General features: G+C 61.4%; 1 non-coding gene across 1 annotated transcript; it reads right to left on the bottom strand.

The window, feature by feature from the left end:
* Positions 1 to 3,215: 3,215 nt before the first annotated feature.
* On the bottom strand, positions 3,216 to 3,334 carry LOC131864120 (5S ribosomal RNA). Its single transcript, XR_009363011.1, has one exon. It is a non-coding gene; the product is annotated as a 5S ribosomal RNA (ribosomal RNA).
* Between the last annotated feature and the right edge of the window lie 3,286 nt (positions 3,335 to 6,620).

Below are 6,620 nucleotides of genomic sequence, written 5' to 3'. Positions count from 1 at the left end.
TTTTTTTGCCTTTTTCTGGAAATTAGTGAAGGCAGCGCATCAAAGGTGCGCACCTCGCTGCCCACCACGGTGCGCAACGCCGGTGGGCACCCGGGAGTGCTTCGAAGTGTGCTCCAAGGTGCTGCGTGCACGTTGTCGGAGCCCGGTTTGCCCCGGGTGCGCACCTCGCGTGCACCTTCGTCGGGGTGGGCACCTTGGCTGGGTTTGCCCCGGCTGCGCTCCGAAGCGGGGTTATTGGAGCGCCGCCTCTTTTTTTGTCGGAGCGTTTGGTGGGGTTTCTCGCATTGGCTCTTCCGAGGCCCGGTTGCCACCCTGGCGCGCACGAAGTCGGAAGTAGGGTTAATTGCCCGGGTGCGCACCTTTGCCAGGGTGGGCACCTTACCTGGGCTGCGCACCAGGGCGGGCTCAAGATGGCACGCGCGTTCCGTTTTTTTCACTATCTTTCAAAACGGAAATTTTAAAATCTCCTTTTTTTTTTGCCTTTTCTGGAAATTAGTGAAGGCAGCGCATCAAAGGTGCGCACCTCGCTGCCCACCTTGGTGTGCTCTGAGGTGCGCACCCGGGAGCGCTACGAAGTGTGCTCCAAGGTGCGGCGTGCACGTTGTCGGAGCCCGGTTTGCCCCGGGTGCGCACCTCGCCTGCACCTTGGCCGGGGTGGGCACCTTGGCTGGGTTTGCCCAGGGTGCGCTCCGAAGCGGGGTTACTGGAGCGCCCCCTCTTTTTTTGTCAGAGCGTTTGGTGGGGTTTCTCGCATTGGCTCTTCCCAGGCCCGGTTGTTGGGTGCGCTCCCACCCTGGCGCGCGCGAAGTTGGAAGTTGGGTTAATTGCCCGGGCGCGCACCTTCGCCAGGGTGGGCACCTTGGTGCGCACACCTTGGCTGGGCTGCGCACCAGGGCGGGCTCAAGATGGCACCAGCATTCCCTTTTTCTCACTATCTTTCAAAACGGAAATTTTAAAATCTCGTTTTTTTTTTGCCTTTTATGGAAATTAGTGAAGGCATCGCATCAAAGGTGCGCACCTCGCTGCCCACCTTGGTGTGCTCCGAGGTGCCCACCACGGTGCGCAACGCCGGTGCGAACCCGGGAGCGCCCCGATGTGTGCTCCAAGGTGCGGCGTGCACGAAGTCGGACCCCGGTTTGCCCCGGGTGCGCACCTCGCGTGCACCTTGGTGCGCACACCTTGGCTGGGTTGCGCGGCCTGGTGGGCACCATGGTGCGCACCAAGGAGCGCTCCGAAGTGTGCTCCAAGGTGCGGCGTGCACGAAGTCGGAGCCCGGTTTGCCCCGGGTACGCACCTCGCGTGCACCTTCGCCGGGGTGGGCACCTCGGCTGGGTTGCGCGCCCTGGTGCGCACCAAGGAGCGCTCCGAAGTGTGCTCCAAGGTGCGGCGTGCACGAAGTCGGAGCCCGGTTTGCCCCGGGTGCGCACCTTCGCCGCGGTGCGCACCATGGCGTGCACGAAGTCGGAGCCCGGTTTGCCCCGGGTGCGCACCTCGCGTGCACCTTCGGCGGGGTTGCGCGCCCTGGTGGGCACCATGGTGCGCACCAAGGAGCGCTCCGAAGTGTGCTCCAAGGTGCGGCGTGCACGAAGTCGGAGCCCGGTTTGCCCCGGGTGCGCACCTCGCGTGCACCTTCGGCGGGGTTGCGCGCCCTGGTGGGCACCATGGTGCGCACCAAGGAGCGCTCCGAAGTGTGCTCCAAGGTGCGGCGTGCACGAAGTCGGAGCCCGGTTTGCCCCGGGTGCGCACCTCGCGTGCACCTTCGCCGCGGTGGGCACCATGGCGTGCACGAAGTCGGAGCCCGGTTTGCCCCGGGTGCGCACCTCGCGTGCACCTTCGCCGGGGTGGGCACCTCGGCTGGGTTGCGCGCCCTGGTGCGCACCAAGGAGCGCTCCGAAGTGTGCTCCAAGGTGCGGCGTGCACGAAGTCGGAGCCCGGTTTGCCCCGGGTGCGCACCTCGCGTGCACCTTCGCCAGGGTGGGCACCTCGGTGCGCACACCTTCTCAATGTTTTCTTGCCTTTTCTGGAAATTGGTGAAGGCAGCGCATCAAAGGTGCGCACCTCGGTGTGCTCCGAGGTGCGAACCCGAGAGCGCTCCGAGGTGCCCACGAAGTCGAAAGTCGGGTTAATTGCATTGTTTTCCCCGGGTGCGCTCCGAGGTGCGCAACATCGGCGCGCACCAAGGAGGGCTCCGAAGTGTGCTCCAAGGTGCGCACGATGGCGTGCACCTCTGGTGCGCACGATTCGGAGCTCGGTTTGACCGGGGTGCGCACACCTTGGCTGGGTTGCGCACCTTTTGTGCGCTCCAAGGTGCGCACGAAGTCGGAGCTCGGTTTGCCCCGGGTGCGCACCTTCGCCAGGGTGCGCACCTTGATGCGCACGCCTTGGCTGGGCTGCGCACCTTGGTGGGCGCCATGGTGCGCACCTTTCGTGCGCTCCAAGGTGCGCACGAAGTCGGAGCTCGGTTTGCCCCGGGTGCGCACCTTGGTGGGCGCCATGGTGCACTCCGAGGTGCCCAAGATTGGTGCGCACCAAGGAGCGCTCCGAAGTGCGCTCCAAGGTGCGCGCGAAGTCGAAAGTTGGGTTAATTGTCCGGTTTGCCTCGGGTGCGCACCTTGCGTGCACCTTCGCCAGGGTGGGCGCCTTGGTGCGCACACCTTGGCTGGGCTGCGCACACCTTGGCACCCGCGTTTCCTTCATTTTAAATTTTTTTTTTTTACAATCTCTCAAGTGGGAAATTCTATAATCTCAACTTTTTTTGCCTTTTCAGGAAACTTTTGAATGGAGCGCATCATTGGTGCGCTCCGAAGTGTGCTCCAAAGCTCTCTCCAGCTGCGTGCACCTGCCCCGGCCGCGCACCCGGCCCCGCCCAGCTTCGCTCACCTGTCCCGGGCGTCTGGTGCGGAACCTTAGAGTAAGAAACATCACCGTGCACCTTGGCCAACGTGCGCGACTCGACCGAGCGCGCACTGGCCGAGGTGCACACCGATTTCACCTGGGTGCGCGCGCAGCACCTCGGGCGCACCGGGGTGCGCGCACAACGCCCGGGTTGCACCGTGGCCTGTGTGCTCGGGGCGCCTCGGGTGCGCGCTCGGTGTCGCCCCCGCGCGCGCGGTAGTGCGGGCAGCGCACCCCGGCCCGGCCCGGCCCCGACGAGAACGCAAACGGGCAAAAGGTTTATTCAAATAGCATTGCGACGCCCGGCGAAAAACTAAAAAAGGGTGCAACACCGGGACTTCCCGGGAGGTCACCCATCCCAGTACTACTCCGGCCCAAGCGCGCTTAACTGCGGAGTTCTGATGGGATCCGGTGCACTAACGCTGGTATGATCGCACCCGTTATGAGCTTGTCGCAGTGTGTACTTAGCAAACCGCGACCCACGTGCGAATCCACCCCGGCCACCCACCCCCGTCGAGGTGCACACCCTCCCTCGCGAAGTGCGCCCCGTTCGCCAAGTGTGAGCCCTGCCCGGGTGCGCGCACCTTGCTAGGGCGTCGGGTGTGCACCCGGCCCGGCCTACGTGCGTGCACCTGGAGGGGGCGTCGTGTGCGTGCAGTGTCCCGTCTGCAACGCGGTGCCCACACACCACCTCGGGCGCAACGACCTGCGCTCACATGTGGGCCGAGTGCACCTTGGTGCATGTTCGGGGCGCCTCGGGTGCACGCTCGATCTTGCCCCGGTGCACCAAGGCGCTCGGTTTGCCCCGGGTGCGCACTTGGTGCAAGGTGGGCACCCAAAATAGGGATCAAGCACCAAAACACAAGTTTCGGGATGCAAAATGGGACCCAAGGACCACAAATGCGTTCCAAGACCCATGATGGGTCCACGAGAACAAAAATGTGTTCCGAGACTTAATAAACAAATATTGGGTTTTAGGAGAAGAAACATGCTCTGATGCCCAAAACGAGAATCGACCCCGAAAAGGCCACAGGCCAAAAGTGGGATGCGAGACAAAAAAAAATGGGACCCGAGGACCAAAATTGGGTTCCCAGGTCGAAGACAGGGCAACCGGACAAGAAACGACCTCTAAGGCTCGAAATGAGTCCCGACGACTAAAACTTGACAAGAAGCACCCATCAGGCACCCAACTCGACACCCATGGGATGCCGACCCACCCGGGCTTCCACCTAGCACACCTTGGCACCCACCCACCCTCGCACCCAACCTCGCACCCAACTTAGCACCTTTGAACCCACATTGGCACTCACCCTGACCCTGGCACCTTGGAACCCACATTGGCACTCACCTTGACCCTGGCACCCACCTTTGCACTCACCTTGGGACCCACCCTGGCTCCCACCTCGGCACCCACCCAGACACCCACCTTGGTTCCTTGGCACCCACCTTGGATCCTTGGCACCCACCCCGACACCCACCTTGGCACGCAACTTGGCTACTTGCCACCCACCTTGGCTCCTTGACGCCCACCCCGACAACCACCCCGTGACCTACCCTGGCTAGGGTTGGTGCACACCCACCCTGGTGCCCACCTTGGCACCCACCCTATGACCCACCTTGGCACGCACCTTAGTACCCACCCCGTTACCCACCCTAGGACCCACCCCGTGACCCACCTTGGCCAGGGTGGGTGCACCCACCCTGGTGCCCACCTTGGCACCCACCCATCCTAGCACCCAGCCTGTGACCGGGCTTGGAACCCAACCTTGCACCCGCACCCGTCTTGGCCAGTGTGGGTGCGCACCCATCCTGGCACCCACGTTGTGACACACCCTTTAACCCACGCACCCTAGCACCCACGTTGGCACCCACCTTGGAACCCAACCTAGCAACTTGGCACCCACCCCGTGACCCACCTTGGCATCCACCATAGCAGTCGCCGACTTGGCACCCACCTCGGCACCCACCTTGACACTTGTGGACCCACCTTGCCACTCACCCTAGCATCGACCCATCCTAGCACCCACCCTGGCACCTTTGCACCCTAGCACTCACCCATCCTAGCACCTAACCTGTGACCCACCTTGACACTCACCCTCGCACCCACCTTGGAACCCAACCTAGCACCCACCCACCCTGACACCAACCCTAGCACCTACCCACCCTTGCACCCACCCTGTGACCCATCTTGGCACCCACCCATCCTACCACTCAACCTATCACCCACCTTCTCACCCACCTTGGCATCCACCTTAGCACCCACCCACACTGGCACCTTGGCACCCACCTCGGGCAAGGTGGGTGCACACCCACCCTGGCACCCAATTTAGAACCCACCGAGCATGTTACCCACCTTGGCACCCACATTGCAGCCCACCCTAGTACCCACCCTATGACCCACATTGGCATCCACACCCTAGCACCCAGGCACCTCGACACCCGCCTTGACACCCACCCTAGCACTGAACCTGTGACCCACCTTGGAACTCACCCTAGAACCCACCCACCCTGTGAACCACCTTGGCATCCACCTTAGCACCCACCCACCTTGGCACCCACTCTAGCACTCACCCATCCTAACACCCAACTTGTTACCCACCTTGGCACCCGCCCTCGCGTCCACCTTGAAACCCACCCTAGCACCCACCCACGCAGGAGCCCACCTTGGCACCCAACCTAACACCCACGCATCCTGGCACCCAACTTGTGACCCACCTTGGAACCCACCCTAGTACCCACCTTTGAACCCACTATATCACCAACCCACCTTGGCACCCACCCTATGACCCTCTTTGGAATCCACCCTAGCACGCACCCACCCTGGCACCCACCATGGAGCGCACCCTAGCACCCACCCACCTCGGCACGCACCTCAACACCCACCTTGGTGTGCGCACTGCGCCAACCTCTCAAAGACCCTATGTGGTGCGCTCCAAAGTGTACACCTTTGGTGCGCTCCAAGGTGCGCACCTTTGGTGCACACCGAGGTGCACACCAAAGTGTGCACCGAGGTGAGCACCAAAGTGCACTCCAGGGTGCACACCAAGGCGTGCACCTTTGGTGCGGTCAATGCAAACGAATTCGGAAGTTGGGGTCGATGTCCTAATCGCTGCTGCAGACTACACGTATGAGAATCGGACAAATAGCTTTATATAGGGGAGGTGTTGCGTTTGATGGGTCGACTCCCCTGGTTGTGTGCACTGCACCAACTTCAAAGACCCTGTCTTGTTTAAGAAGTCAAAAGTTGGGGTGGATGTCCTAATCATTGCTGCAGTCTACGCATGTATGAGAATCAGACAAATAGCTTATATAGGGGAGGTGTTGCATTCGGTGGGTTGACTCCCCTGGTTGTGCGCACTGCGCCAACCTCAAAGACCCCGCATAGCAGAAGAAGTCGGAAGTCGGATTTTGGTGAGCACCAAGGCGTGCACCTTTGGTGCGGTCAACGCAGACGAATTCAGAAGTTGGGGTGGATGTCCTAATCGTTGTTGCAGGCTACACATGTATGAGAATCAGACAAATAGCTTATATAGGGGAGGTGTTGGGTTTGATGGGTCAACTCCCTTGGTTGTGCGCATTACGCCAACCTCAAAGACCTTGTTTTCGTTAAGAAGTCAAAAGTTGGGGTCAATGTCCTAATGGCTCCTGCAGGCTACACATGTATGAGAATCGGACAAATAGCTTATATAGGGGAGGTGTTGGGTTTGATGGGTCGACTCCCCTGG

The sequence above is a fragment of the Cryptomeria japonica genome, unplaced genomic scaffold (assembly GCF_030272615.1).
Source record: "Cryptomeria japonica unplaced genomic scaffold, Sugi_1.0 HiC_scaffold_76, whole genome shotgun sequence".
Classification (NCBI taxonomy): domain Eukaryota; kingdom Viridiplantae; phylum Streptophyta; class Pinopsida; order Cupressales; family Cupressaceae; genus Cryptomeria; species Cryptomeria japonica.
The sequence above is the reverse complement of the archived record's forward strand: the minus strand, read 5'-3'. Positions and strand labels throughout refer to the sequence as shown.